The sequence below is a fragment of the Pelobates fuscus genome, chromosome 1 (assembly GCF_036172605.1).
Source record: "Pelobates fuscus isolate aPelFus1 chromosome 1, aPelFus1.pri, whole genome shotgun sequence".
NCBI lineage: Eukaryota > Metazoa > Chordata > Amphibia > Anura > Pelobatidae > Pelobates > Pelobates fuscus.
In genome coordinates this window covers 367722293-367737405 of record NC_086317.1, presented here as the reverse complement: position 1 = coordinate 367737405, position 15113 = coordinate 367722293, and positions in this window count along the sequence as shown.

The following is a 15113-nucleotide window of genomic DNA, read 5'->3' as shown; positions in this document are numbered from 1 at the left end:
ATATAAATAAAAAAAATAATAAAAAAGGATGAGAAAGGGAGGAGTGGTTATTATTCGGTAGTTATGTTACTGTGTATTTTAGTAATAGCATAACTTTAAAGCTCTAGATTTCCATTCATTTATCACTATAAATCTAATTTGCATTCACATGTTCCCTTTACCCAATTCATACATTTTTAATTACCGTCATGATTATATACAAAATTTATTAAAGTGTACATTTTTACCGTTAATCTCTCAGTATTTCTCTCCTTCCTTAATACTTAATATTATTAGTTATTAAAAAGGAAAAGGAGAAAAAAAGGGAAAACAGATGAATTTTCATTAAACCACATGATTTTTATTAAACCACTTATTCCAAGCAATTTGCCAATATTTCTACGTCTGGTTATCTTGTCTTATCACACACTCATATTTTCCTGTCTGTATTATATTATTTAAAAGTTTGTGCTTTGTTGGGTTTTCCTTTGATAGCTAATATTTAGCTCTTAAAGTCAGTGCTGTGATTAATATATGAAAAATTAAGTATTCGATTTTTTTGGAATATAACTTTGTAAAATTGCAGGTGTATTAGGTATTATGACTCCTGTGTTTTGTTCCATAAGGGATGTTACTTCAAGCCAATATAATTTAATTTTAGAACAACTCCACCAAATGTGCAACATAGTTCCTTCTTCCTGACAACACCTGTCTTATTTAGAAGGAGATATCCTTGTTAACCGAGTAGATACCATGTACCATCTATAAAATAGCTTATGACTCAATTCCAAATGTGATGCACATAAGGTCTTTCTCCTATACATTATTAATGGATTCTAACCACATTTTTTCAGTTACCGGGTAACCTATATCCTGTTCCCACTTTTTAACACATGGCAATAAGCAAATATTCAAGTTTTGGGTCAATTGGGCATATAATATAGATATCCAGGAGCTAAATCGGTAGAAGTAGATATATATGTATGTAGAGATAGGTATAACCTTAAACAAAGAAATTAGTGGTGGAATAAATGACAGGAAATCACATAAATAAATAAATCACTTAAATAAATCAATGGTATTAAGCTTAATAAATATTCAGTCCAATAAAAGAGTCGAGAATTCAACTGATAGTCCCAAATTGTTGAAGATTACATTGGAATCCACATAGCATATTAGATCATAAGGACGGTATTTGTGGATGTGGATTCCAATGTAATCTTCCACAATTTGGGACCATCAGTTGAAATCTGGACTCTTTTATTGGACTGAATATTTATTAACCCCTTAATGACACATGACATGTGTGACATGTCATGATTCCCTTTTATTACAGAAGTTTGGTCCTTAAGGGGTTAAGCTTAATACCATTGATTTATTTAAGGGATTTATTTATGTGATTTCCTGTCTTTTATTCCACCACTAATTTCTTTGTTTAAGGTTATACCTATCTCTACATACATATATATCTACTTCTACTGATTTAGCTCCTGGATACTTATACTCTATGGTGCATTCTTTCAACTATTTTAATAGGATTGGGTGAAATCCTTTTTTACAGTTTCAGAGTGTAGCGGACTGGACCCTGCACCAGAGTCTGCCCCAGTTTCCTGGAGGGGACTGCTTGCTCGCCTCCTGCCCAGTGATTATGGTCCCGGGAAGATGGGACCCTTTAAAGAACTGCATTTGGACGTATTGTACTTTATTGTACTGTGCTGGCCTTTTAACAACAGTGAAGGGAAATACTGAAACTTTTTGGACACTTCCTCTTCCCTTCCCCTGGATCCATTGTTCTCCAGCAGGGTGTTGTCCCAGGGACACTGCCAAACCAGTGGGAACTGGTTTGAAAAGGAAAAGCCATGCTTGCAAGTGAAAACAAAGGTCTTCAACCTAACTGTTAAACCCCTCAACCTATTCAAGTGAATTTTGGATATGTTTGTCCCCAAGTTATACTGGTTAAAATAATATACGTTTTATGTATGTACGATGTTAACTCACAAAGTTATAAAAATTTATAAAAAGTGTAACTTTTCAGCTTGGAGATAATTGAGTAGATACAGTAATTGACTCAATTATCTCCTAACCAGAGGGGAGGAATATGCTGGGTGTGTTTCTATTGTCCCATTGTGTCTGATTGGCCGCTGTACTTGCATTGTATGAGTTGTAATGTGTTTATTGGTTGTTCTGCAAAACCCTGTGGGCTGTAATGTGTTTGGGGGTTGGGAATAAAAGAGAGTTCCTGTTTAACCCTCAAAGTGAAGTGTTGTCTCATTATTGGGGAAGGATTTATTGTATGCTGTTCCAGTTTGACTGCTAGGATTGAAAACCTATTCGTATGGATACTATTCAACTGTCTACAGCATTCCTAGGCTTGAGAGGATTTATATGCCTCTCTGATTCGGTGATTGTGGTGTCTGCCAGAGTGCTTGGAGTCCTCAGGAAACGCTAGGAGCATCCTTTAATGGAGGTACCCAGTCAGGGTGCCAGGCACAGAGCTAGTAGATTTATTGTTCTTATTCTCTCTAAACCTTCCGCTGTATTGACTTTTGTGGATATCGGAATTATGTACTTGATATAATATAGATATGGTTTTTTTTTTGTTTGTTTTTTATTGGTTTAAGATTTAAACAAACTGTTTCAAAATATGTCAATTTTTGAATTTTTTCATCAACTAAGGATTGTTTTGATACATTCGACCACCATGATTTAATTTGTAGATATGAAAAGTGAGCTATCCTCGGCATTGTATAAAAGCATTCTATGTCTGAAAAAGGTGATGATTTCCTATCTTTACATAATTTCGATTTTGTATATATGCGTGACTCCACATGGAACCCAGAATTTATAATTGAAATCAGGTATTAAGAGTGGTAACCAAACTAAATCTGTAAGGTTCATCCCATTCAGCCAATAGTTTTAAATATGTAACCATTGTGGTGGATTATGAATCTGATGAGCAGATAGTATACTATTGATTATTGCTGCTTTATAATAATATTGTATATGTGGCAATCCCATGCCTCCTTGCTGTACAAATTTGCCTAATATGTTAAATGCTATTCTAGAACGTTTACCTTTCCATATAAATAAATTGATAATTTTCTGTCATTTCTGAAAATAAGACCTTGGTACTGTTATTGGCAGTGTTCTAAATAGATATTGCAATTTAAGTAATATCAAAATTTTTACCGCCACTATTCTACCTGACCAGGAGATAAACTTTTTTCTCCAATGTGGTAAAATTATAGAAATTTCTTTATACAACCTAATATAATTTATTTGATATAGTTGAGTAAGGGAAAACGGTAGTATCACCCCTAAGAAAGTCAAATAATCCTTTCTCCAATCATAATTATAAATCATTCGTAAATTTGTAATAGTCCTCCTCCATCCTGATCCCCATAGCTTGTGTTTTTTTAAAAAAATTACTTATCGTAAGAACAAAAACTGTATTCTGTAAGGATAGAGTGAAATTTTAATAAGGAGATTTTTGGGTGCGTCACAGCCAGCAGAACGTTGTCCGTGAACATATTGATTTTTTACCTCTCTTTCGTCTTCTTTTATACCATGAATATCTGGGGTTAAGCAGATCATCATTGCTAGTGGTTAAAATGCTACTATGTACAACAGGGGTGAGAGAGGACACCCCTGTCGTGTTCCATTTGTAATTACAAATGGGTCGGATAGGAACCCTGCGTTGAATATCCTAGCATTTGGTTTATCATATAATACTTTGATTACTGAAAGAAATTCTAAAGGGAACACAAATTTCTTCAGTACAACATGCAGAAATGACCAGTTAAGCTGGCCAAATGCTTTATCGGCATCCAATGATAATAATAAACTGTTTGATGTTAATTTATGCATGCTTTCGAGTTCCATTCGCTCCTTGTCTTCCCTTCACAAATCCCACCTGATCATTATGCACAATACTAGGGAGAATATTAGTTAATCTATTTGCATATACTTTTGCCATTATTTCAATGTCAGAATTAAGCAATGAAATTGGTCTAAAATCTGCACATTTTGTAGGCGATTTCCCTGGTTTGGCTAGTGTAACAACATTAGCGGACAGCATTTCTGAAGGTAATGATTCTGTTTTTACTGTTGATTGAAATAATATAGCCATTTGAGGGGAGAGGATGGAAAAGAACTTTTCATAATATTCATTAGGGAACCCATCTGGTCCAGGGGCTTTTTTCTGTTGTAAGGATTCAATAACTTGTACCACTTCTGCAGTGGAAATTGGTTCAGCTAATTTATTCTTTTGTTCTTGAGTTCAATTAGTAATTGTATTTTAGAAAGAAATTGAGTTATGCTATCCTCAGATGGTTGGTGGGTTTAAGGGTCTTCTTTAATATTTACTATAAAAAGTAGGAAATAAATTACAGATATCCAATGGTTTAATTACTTTCTTGCCCTCTTCATTAATGAGAGAGGCTATTTTAGTCTGACTTTGCTTATCACGCAGCTGATTGGCCAGAATTGTAATAGCATAATTCCTCATCGCGTCATGTTTTGCTTTCAGTTTATTTAAAGTATATTTATTTTTTTAAATATTCCAAGCTTCTATTTCTTTCTTGATTTTTTTTCTATTTGGGTCATTTTATCTGAAGAAGGTTGTAAATTATAAGATACTGTCTGATCTCTATGAGATCTGTATAATTCTATTATATTAGCTTGTAACCGTGGCTGGTTCCCTTATTTACCACTATAGCATCTTAAAGCATAGAACTTAGCAGGGCTAACTGTACAGATATTTTTTTTGCCATAATTTTATATAGTCAGTAAGAGATCCTCTATTTAAAATATATAAATAATTGAGAATACAATATAAAATAAGGATTGTCTTGGAAGCAATAAAGTTTTGTTGTCTAGATATTTTATTAAATAAAAATATAGACATATAAAATCCATTACAATAATTTATAGCAGAGTTTATGAGATTAAATTATATGCTTGCAATATCTTAATATATTAACATACCCTCCTGAACAAGTCATCATGTCAGCCTCTCTGACATTGTAAGATGGAGCAGTGTCTGTCTCCAAATCTCTCCTCTCTCTGTGTTAACATTTAAAAGGTAAACATATTTATACCTAAGGCGTCTTCATTTTAGGGTTACCATAGCTCATATATTTAAAAGTAACACTTCTTTTATTTGTGTTAATTCTAGGGATCTCCCTTAACTTGGCAAAAATACAAAGCCGTAAAAACATAAGGGTGCACACGTCATGGGAAGTTCCCTGACTTAAGACAATATGGCATCTTAAAGTCTGAACATCTTTATCTATTTAGGGTTACCACAGTGTCTTATGTACTGGAAGAGTCGTATAATAGCCTTGAAGCTTGTTTATGCATTATTGTTATTGTACCTAGTCTGGGACAAAATGGCATAAACATATTATGCACTGAAAGTAGGTAAAAGGTTATTGCTTAAAGAAACATGTATGAAAAACAATATGTTCCATTTCTAACACCTTGTCAGTTTGCAATATCTCTTAAAGACAAAGTACACAGTTTGAGAAATACAATATTTGCATTTGCCCAGAACACCCTCTCCTTTCAAATGGGGGCATTGTAGAGAATTTCTTCCTCAAATTAGTAAACCAAAGTTCTCCAACAGTCTTTAAGTTTTTATGCTCCCAGTGTCTTTGTTCATTGTTGTAATGGTAAAACATCATTAGCGTGATCTTTGTATGTATAAGATGGTTGGTTAAATATGAGCAAAGCTTTTGTCTGGGAAAGAATTAAAAAGAACATTAAGTTCCAGAGTAAAATATTCTTGGATGGGTTCTGATAGTAATTGTAATCCTAATTGTATTTGTAATCCAAAGTCTTTAAAGTCCTGTAGAAGTTTACATTCCTTAGATACATTGCTGGAGGTTGTGTTTGTAGATTACCAGGGTATTTGATGTAGAGTATTGGTTGTAGAGTCCAGCTATCCAAGTATTTGGCTAGAATTGGTTGCAGATATTCTATCAGCATCATCTGTAATCACTGTGGTGATGGTGTTGGCATTTGTCTTTGCTTGTTTTTTTTTTTTTTCCATGAAACATTTCTCACAGTTTATGATTTGTATAGCTTGGATACCCTCTGATATTCTTTTACGGAATACATTAATTGATAGCAATTCCAAGACATTGTCATTAGTGACATGGATCCCATTATAGTAAATGTTATGTTGATACAGCAATTGAAGTGGTATCTCAAGAACACCTCTTTTTGCTGTATTGGAATCTACATCTCAATGATAGACATATAACAACATCAGGTGCTGTTGTGCTAAAAATGTTAACAAGTAAAATCTGATACATCTGTTATACTTTGTATAATAATAATAGATGAAATAGAAATATAGTTAGTCTTTCTAGTGTTTGTTTGAGATAAACACCCTTGTATATGATTTAGATATATAAGGATAATTTGAAGCAGCAAAGTATTTACCGCCTTTGTTCACAATGGTGTGTAAAATTACATTCTCATTAAATGTAAAAAATACTATTTTATTAAAAATCTCTCAATCTATTTAGAATAGTTGATAATTGGAAACATGACATTATTCAACTTTCTTTGCCTTGTTAGGGAGCAGACAACTTATTCCCTAAGTTACAATTAGTAAATAGAATAACTACAGTTATTAGTGGCTTAAAATGCCAGAAATGGCCCAAAATTGTCTTTTTTTTTTTTTTTTACCAAGCTCTGACAGCTATTGTGGAAAGTCACATTCGTGAGATTGGATGCTTAAAAATATGAATCTTATTTGATTAACCCCTTAACGACTGAGGACGGTTCAGGACCGTCATCGGCATTTTAGCGTTGCCGATAGCTTACGGTCCTGAACCGTCACAACGGTCTTATGTACTTACCCGATCGCAGTCATTCCCCCGGCAGCGATCGGCGGTGCTCCCGGTGTGGGGAGACTGCCTGCAGCCCAGAAAGTCTCCCCAGGGCGGATTAGGACCCCTGGAGCCATGTGATCACTCAACAGAGCGATCACATGGTCACAATAAGTGTCCGTGTGTCTGCCTGCAGGGGGACTGCCTGTGCTGACAGGCAGTCTCCCTGCTAGTGTAAAATAAAAATAAAAAATGAATGTAAATGTTAATAAAAAAAATATAATTATGTATGTGTATATAAATATGATCTATCATATATATATATATTGTCATACTAAGTGTATTTTTATAGTATTTTGTACATATATTAATATAAAAATACATGTATAATTAAATTACACACGTATATATATAATATATATACATATATATATATATATATATACACAATATATATAGTTATTATATATAAATATATATATATATACGTGTGTAATTTAATTATACATGTATTTTTATATTAATAATAAATATATATATATATATATATATATATATATATATATATTATAACATACAAATAATAAGTAATTTAAATTAAATAAAAAATTTAAAAATATGTAATAATAATAATAATAATAATAATAATAATTAAAAAAATTAAATATCTATATAAAATGTTATTCTAACTGTATTTTGATATTAATATATATATATATATATCAAAATACACGTAGAATGAAATTGTATATATATCTATGTATATATAAATAAATAAAAATAATACGAAATATACATATGTCCATATACAAAATTACATAAATAATTATATAAATATAAACGTAGACTAAAAAAATATAAATATATATATATATATATATATATATATATATATTTAAATTCTACGTGCATATTTATGTAATATTTTTACATAATTAAGTAATTTTATTGATTGAAATTTGGGGACCTGCCTGCCAACCCATGCCGAAAGTACAGAGAATTGAATTTGCTAGCACTGTATTTTACCCTGTAACTTTCTGTGACACCCTAAAACCTGTACATGGGGGGTACTGTTTTACTCGGGAGACTTTGCTGAACACAAATATTAGTGATTCAAAACAGCAAAACAGTAAAACATATCACAGCGATGATATTGTCAGTGAAAGTGATTTTTTTTGCATTTTTCACACAAACAGTACTTTTACTGATGATATAATTGTTGTGATACGTTTTCTTGTTTTGAAACACTAATATTTGTGTTCAGCAAAGTCTCCCAAGTATAACAGCACCCCCCATGTAGAGGTTTTGAAAGTTACAGGGTCAAATATATGGGTCAAATATTTTTACACTAAAAATGGCCAGGTTGGTTATGTTGCCTTTGAGAGCGTATGGTAGCCCAGGAATGAGAATTACCCCCATGATGGGATACCATTTGCAAAAGAAGACAACCCAAGGTATTGCAAATAGGGTATGCCCAGTCTTTTTAGTAGCCACTTAGTCACAAACACTGGCCAAAATTAGCGTTAAATTTAGTTTTTTACTTTTTTCACACACAAACAAATATGAACGCTAATTTTGGCCAGTGTTTGTAACTAAGTGGCTACTAAAAAAGACTGGACATACCCCATATTGAATACCCTGGGTTGTCTACTTTAAAACAAATATGTACATGTGGGGTGTTATTCAGAGATTTATGACAGATAATAGTGTTACAATGTCACTATTGATAAATTTAAAAAATGTATGTTTTGAAACCGCAATATCCTACTTGTACTTATAGCCCTATAACTTGCAACTTACTTAATCCACCAATCAGAGAGTTATGAGTCAAATTACACAGCGTGGGAAAATTCCAAAGAACTTTCCCACGCTGTGTAAAATGACACAGAGCACTCTGATTGGTGGATTTCAAACCAACCAATCAGAGTGCTGTGACAGGTAAATGTAGAGACTTACCTGTCAGTCTCTTCATTTACCTGTCAGAGCACTCTGATTGGATGGCTTAAACACACCAATCAGAGTGCTCTGAGCCTAATTGCAGGGCGGTGCAAGGCTTTATAAGCCTTCCCCGCCCTGCAGAGCTTAGTCTGTGCGGAGCCCTCCATGGGTGAAGAAGGATTATTATTTTTTTGTGCTCGTTTTTTTTTTTTTAATTGCCTCGGTTATTATGGTTTTTTATTTTGCCTTTTTTGAGGCTGAAATAAGAAGATTTTAGAAGAAAGAAAACATGGAATGGTAAGTTATTTTTTTTACAGGTTCTTAGTTAAATGTCCCCCCTCATTATTTTTAGGGTGAGGGGGATAGGTAGGGGGATAATTTTTTTTGGGGGGGAGGGGGTGACTAGGGGTTTGGGGACCCCTAGTCACCTTGGGGGACACATTTTTTTAGGGCCCCCACCCACCGCTCAGGGGTGGGGGCCGGAGCGGAGGACAATAGGTGTCCCCCATCGTTTTACTTTAGGGCCCCCACCCGCCGGGGTGGGCCTATTTTATTTTTAGATTTTTAAACTGTTTACTAGACATGCCCCTACTCGCGGTATAGCGAGTAGGGGCAAAATTTACTAACACTAAGTCATTTTTACTTGGGAATTAGGGAGTTATCTACTAAGCGGCTGCAATAGAAGTCCCGAAGTCCCGAAATGCCAAAGTTCCGAAATGCCAAAGTTCCGAAATGCCAAAGTTCCGAAATGCCAAAGTTCCAAAATGCCAAAGTTCCGAAGTTCCAAAGTGCCGAAGTGCCGAATTGCAAAAATTCCGAATTTCGGAATGCCGAACCGAACCGATAATTTTCCCCATGCACATGCCTAATATATATATTATATATTTCCACCGCCCCAGTCTCTTGATGATATGGACCGGTGTGTTGGTGCTAGAGGCTGCAGAGGCGGCTCCTATATGGAAGGAGTGCCCGGAGAATGCAGTCGGGTTGTGTCTGAGCTTAGATAATAGAGTTCTGATATGAACCATCAATTTTGCTGTAGTTAACGGGTGCCCTTGTAGTGTTAAGAGCGGAGAGTCCGGTAGGTGACCGTGCAGAGTTGACCGAAGGTGGTCTAGTACTTTTACCGGACACCAGGCATTATCAGTAGGGAAGAGAGGAATTATAGTAGGGTGTAGTGACCGGTTGGTTTTAGTTGTAGGGATCGAAAGTAGGTAGTGATCCTCTAGTTTAGTGAGATGTGATATTTTAAGGCTTAGCTTGATATCTCCTTGACAAATTACGGTGAACTCTCTAGGTCTGAGAAAACCGTAGAAAGCGAGATATATGGCAGATTTGATCACCGTATTAGTGCCGATGTCGAATGGGGCTGTGTCAAGGAGATTGCTAAGTGACCTGAAGATAGGCCCATCTATAGGTAATCTAACGGAAGTGAGTGGAGGTGAAACCTTTGATATGCCTTTCAAAACCTTTTTGATGGGGTATGAAGACAGGAAAGGAGTGTTGTTAGGAAAATAGGTGAGGCTGTGGTGCTGGACCCCCGTGAGATAAAGTTTAATGGTGTTGTGAGATAGTTTAAGGTGTAGGTGGCAAAAAGAGGCAAAAGCCACCATGGTTTGAATAGAGAAGTCACCTTGTAAACCGAACTCTGCAGTGAATTTATTAAATATATTAAGTGCCCTATTGTAAGTGATAGCCGTGTTTGGTGATAATGCTTGGTGAGTGAGTGCTCTAGCGTGGTTCAAGAGTGTGCTTAATCCAGGATTAGTTCGTGGAACCGTGGTGTCCTGGATGGTTGTAGGTGAGCCGTTGGGAGTGCCTGAGAGAATGCCTGAAATTGAGAACGAGAAAGAGCGTCAGCGGCCGTGTTGTGAATACCGGGATGTGAAAACAAACTAAGTGAAACTGTCCGGATGCTGCCAACCAGGTCAGCTTGCGAATCAGCCGCATGATGGTCAGGGAAGATGATCGCCCTTTGTTAACGATTTCGCAAGCTGCCGAGTTATCTGAGTAGCATTTGACTGCCTTGCCAGACCAGAGATGACCCCAGGTGTGTGCGGCCGCCACAATGGGATAAATTTCAAATAGTGCTGAGGTCTCTCTGAATCCTGGCAAGGCATCCGTATCAGTGGGCCAATGGCCCCTGAACCAGTGGTTCCCGAAAATGGCTGCAAAACCGGTATTGGCTGCTGCGTCTGTGTGGAAGATGGGTGAAGAGGTGGAGAGAGGGGGGATAAACATGGAGATTCCATTCCAGTCCTTCAAAAACTTCCCCCACATAGCTAAGTCAGCCTTGGCGTGGTGGTCCAAAGAAACTGTGCCAGAGTCCGGAACTCCGTGCATCAGGCAAAGAAGTCTGGATATGAAAGATCTTCCCTGCGGAATGATGCGCATGGCGAAGTTCAGGGATCCGAGAAGGGACTGAAGTTCCTTCCTAGTGCAAACATCATTCCGCAGGAACACGTCTATCTCCCCTCTCAAACGTGCCAGTTTGTCGTGAGGGAGGCTAGCTCTGAGGTTAACCGAGTCCAGTTCTATCCCCAGAAAGGTCAATTTAGTTGTGGGGCCTATAGTTTTGGCTGGGGACAAAGGGACTCCAAGTGTGGCAAATAGTGCAGTAGTGCTTTTGATTGCTGTGGGTGATGGTGACCCTGGCTCTATAAGTAAAAAGTCGTCGAGGTAGTGGATAACGGAGTGACACCTGGTGATGTTCAGAAGCAGCCAGCATAATGACTCTGTGAAAATGTCGAACAGTTTGGGGCTGCTACGAGAACCGAAAGTGAGTTGTGTAGAGAAGTAGTATTTCCCACGCCATTTAATACCGTGTAAGTGCCAGAGTGAGGGGTGCATGGGCAGTTTAAAAGCGTTTGTAATGTCCGTTTTGTTAAGCCAGGGTCGGTTACCAGATGATATGATGGACTGTATGGCATCGTCGATGGTTACGTATTGAAGTGAAAATTCGTCTGCTGGAATGAGTGCGTTTATACTAGGAACAAAAGAGGAGTGCGGTGCAGATAAATCAATAATTAGCCGTTTTTTATTAGAATATTCGTGAATAGCAATACCAATGGGGTTAGTGCGCCAGGAGGAGAATGGTGAAGAGGTGAAGGGGCCTATCATGAACCCGTTGGTGATCTCTGAGGCAATGAGGGAGTCTGTGGAGACTGGGTCTAAACGTGCTGACTGGAGATTAGGGCATTCTAGTGTACCTGGTGGAATGGCTACTATACCCGTGAGAAAACCTTTAGTGAACCCTGTGGTGAGATAATCCACCAGATGCCTGCTAGGGTGAGACCGGAGATAAAAAACCAGGTTGTCGATGTTTATGTCGGTTAGTCATTTGTTTGGTGACAACCTGGCTGGGCACATGGTCTTTGTATGTGCCCTGAAACATATGGAGCAGATGTGCAATAGTCTACAGGCACTGAAACTGCAGGAGCCTGCGTTGAAGTTATTGCACACCTGCGCCTTCCCTAGAAAGGAGATGGGCCTACCTAGCTTATCCCGAAGACCACCCGATGATTTGTTGTAGGGGGTGAAAGTGGAGTGAGGTGTGAAAGTGGAGTGAGAGGTGGAGGTGGAGGTGGTGGGATCTGCTTCGACTGGACATAAGTCCGCCATGTGGGAAGTCGAGTTGCATATGGCACAAGCCGGGGGCCTGAGTCCAGCGAAGTGGCGACAGAACAGTTCTGTGTCCATCTGACCCCAGTTCATTTTTATATTGAACTGCTTCAGATGGGTCGCCGCCTTCGCTGACACTGACTTGTGGTAGTCATAGAAAGAGGAGCCCCCGTACTTGATGCCTAGATCCACCACCTTGTGCAGATAAAGGTCTAATTTTTCTCTCCTGTGTGGGTACACCGTGCAAATAACGTCTCGATAGATCCCGAAGGCTATCACAAACTGGGGTATTGACAATTTTTTGTTAAGCCTGGGATCCCTTGTCTTGAGCACCACAGAAATGTCACCATAGTTGAAAGCCTTGTTCTCAAGAACATCCTGAGAGGCTATGAGCAGAGACACCAGACACACGTCCTTCCCGTCTAGGATATCTTTCTTGATAGAGTCAGGGATGGAGTGTGCTGGTGACTCAAATGGTGTAATGGCTGTGCCTGGTGCTGTGGGGGGGAGGGCATGTTGGTAAGTCGGGTACAGCCGTGATAGGGACTGGGACTACCGTGATAGGGGCTGGGGCTACCGTGATAGGGTCTGGGACTACCGTGGTAGTACCTGGGGAGGAGATGGCGCTCTCCACCTTAGATAGCCTGTTATTGAGGGTCTGTAGATTGGCCAAGATCTCTGCCAGGGTATCCTGGTTGGACGTGCTGTAGCTTGGTGGTTGTCCTTGAGAGCTAGTGCCTGGCCTAGGCTCGAGGGCTTGGTGGGTCAGTAGCCTATAAAGTTCAGCTTTTCTGGCTGTGGCTGGAAAGGGGATTCCCCAGAGCCTAAGTTCGGCCGTAATTTTGGGAATAGTCCATGCTCTCAAGGACGTGGGGGTTGAAAGGGTGAGTGAATCGCCTGGAGACTCGGGTCTGGTTGGCGTGAACGGTATATCTTCTGTCAGTTCTTCAGTTGGCATTGGTTCTTGGGACATTCTAAAAAGGAATTATTATGTGAAGATATATTAGTAAGGGAGTAAGGAAGTTGGGGGTGTGTAGGGGGAGTAAATGGAAGAACTGGACTGTAATGCTAGATGCCGAAGCGAAGAGTTTAACTGTTGACTGTTTGGGTAGGTGAGGCCCTGCTAATGCCAAGTGGCGGTGAGAGGCTCTACCTATGATTTGGCTTATGACGTAGTTGCCACAGACGTGGTGGCGGGATGTTGGCCTCTCGATGACAGTAAAGAGATCAAAACGTGTGGCCGTGACAGGTGAGGCCCTGACTAGAGCCCTATAGTAGGGCATGCGAGGCTTCTAACTATGATTTGGGCGTGGGGCCGTACCTCCGTGTTGAGGTGGCGTGGGGATGGAAGGCCTCGCGGGATAGGATTTCCTAATAGGGTGAGCTAAGGCATTGGCCTAGACCCTGTAGCCAGTTCTGTTGTATACTAAAGGGTATAATGTTTTGACTGGAGTGGTGTGTGGATACTAACCTTGACTGGTCGCAAATGGTCTCTGGAGCCTTTTGGTAGTTTAAATGTAGTGAGTCTTGCCTTCTTGTTGTCCTCGAAGGAAAATCCTGGGGATTTAAGACAGATGTTGATGTATTTATGCGTATCGTGGTGGCGTATGATTTGTATTGTGTTAGGGGCGCCACGTGTGATCCTGCGTTGAGGGATCTGGGATGATTTAGATATTTCGGAGAAGGCTGAATGAGGCCTTGGGTTGGACAATGGACGTATTTGGGAAGGGCGTAAGTACCTGAAGGTATGGCTGAGTACCGGGTCAGGATTTGGTGTTATTCCAGAGCCTGAAGGCCGTATGACCGTATGTCTATGTAGAAGAAAAATAAAGAGTTAACGTACCGTGGGCGTAAGCCTTTGAAAAAGTAGTAATGAAACAATGAGACCACGTGAGGTCTTGTATGAACAGTTGTAAGTAGAAATAGTGAACTATACCTTGTTTAGACGTACAGAAATTTGTTTAGACGTAGTAGGTTTTAACCGTGTTGAACCGGTGGAAGCCTAGGTTAATACTGGAGCTTTAATGATTAACCGAAGAAAATATTCATAGTTAACAACAGATATGATGGTATGTTTGGAAAATTAATAGTTTAAATGAATTTTATTTATTTTTTTTGGCTTAGACCATGATGACTCAAGTGGTGAAATACCGTACCTGTTCCTGTAATGAAAGACCTTGAAACTAACAACTTTAGTTCGGAAAGCGAGAAACCGAAGCACTCTGTAAAGTCAAAAATATGTGGCGGCGTGATTATATGAGAAATGCATAGTACAGGTGTTTAATGTACCGGGTGTTATGTTTAGGCAAATTATTTATTTGTATATGTGACGTATGGCAGTGTTTTAAAAAATGATGTAGTGTTATAAGTTAAATATATGTATATAAATATATGTATAGAACCGTATGTTGAAAATAGCAGTGGACGTTTTTAGTTTACTAAAAATATAGCCGGTTAACATTGATAGAAAATCAAAAGGCTGGTATTTAAACAAGTTAAATATAATACCAAACTAATGAGTAGGCATCAAATAGTAACCGAACAGGGAATATACATAAAAGCAGGTAGAATTCGTGTAAAATAGGCCTAAGTGCATACTGTAGTCTATTTCAATAAGATATAACCGAATATGTGTTAGAGCATGGTGTTTGAACTTTAAAACATACGAAATATAGTGGTCCTTGGTGACCGCATGGAAATAAGAGAATACCGGTAGTAATATTATGTATATACTTC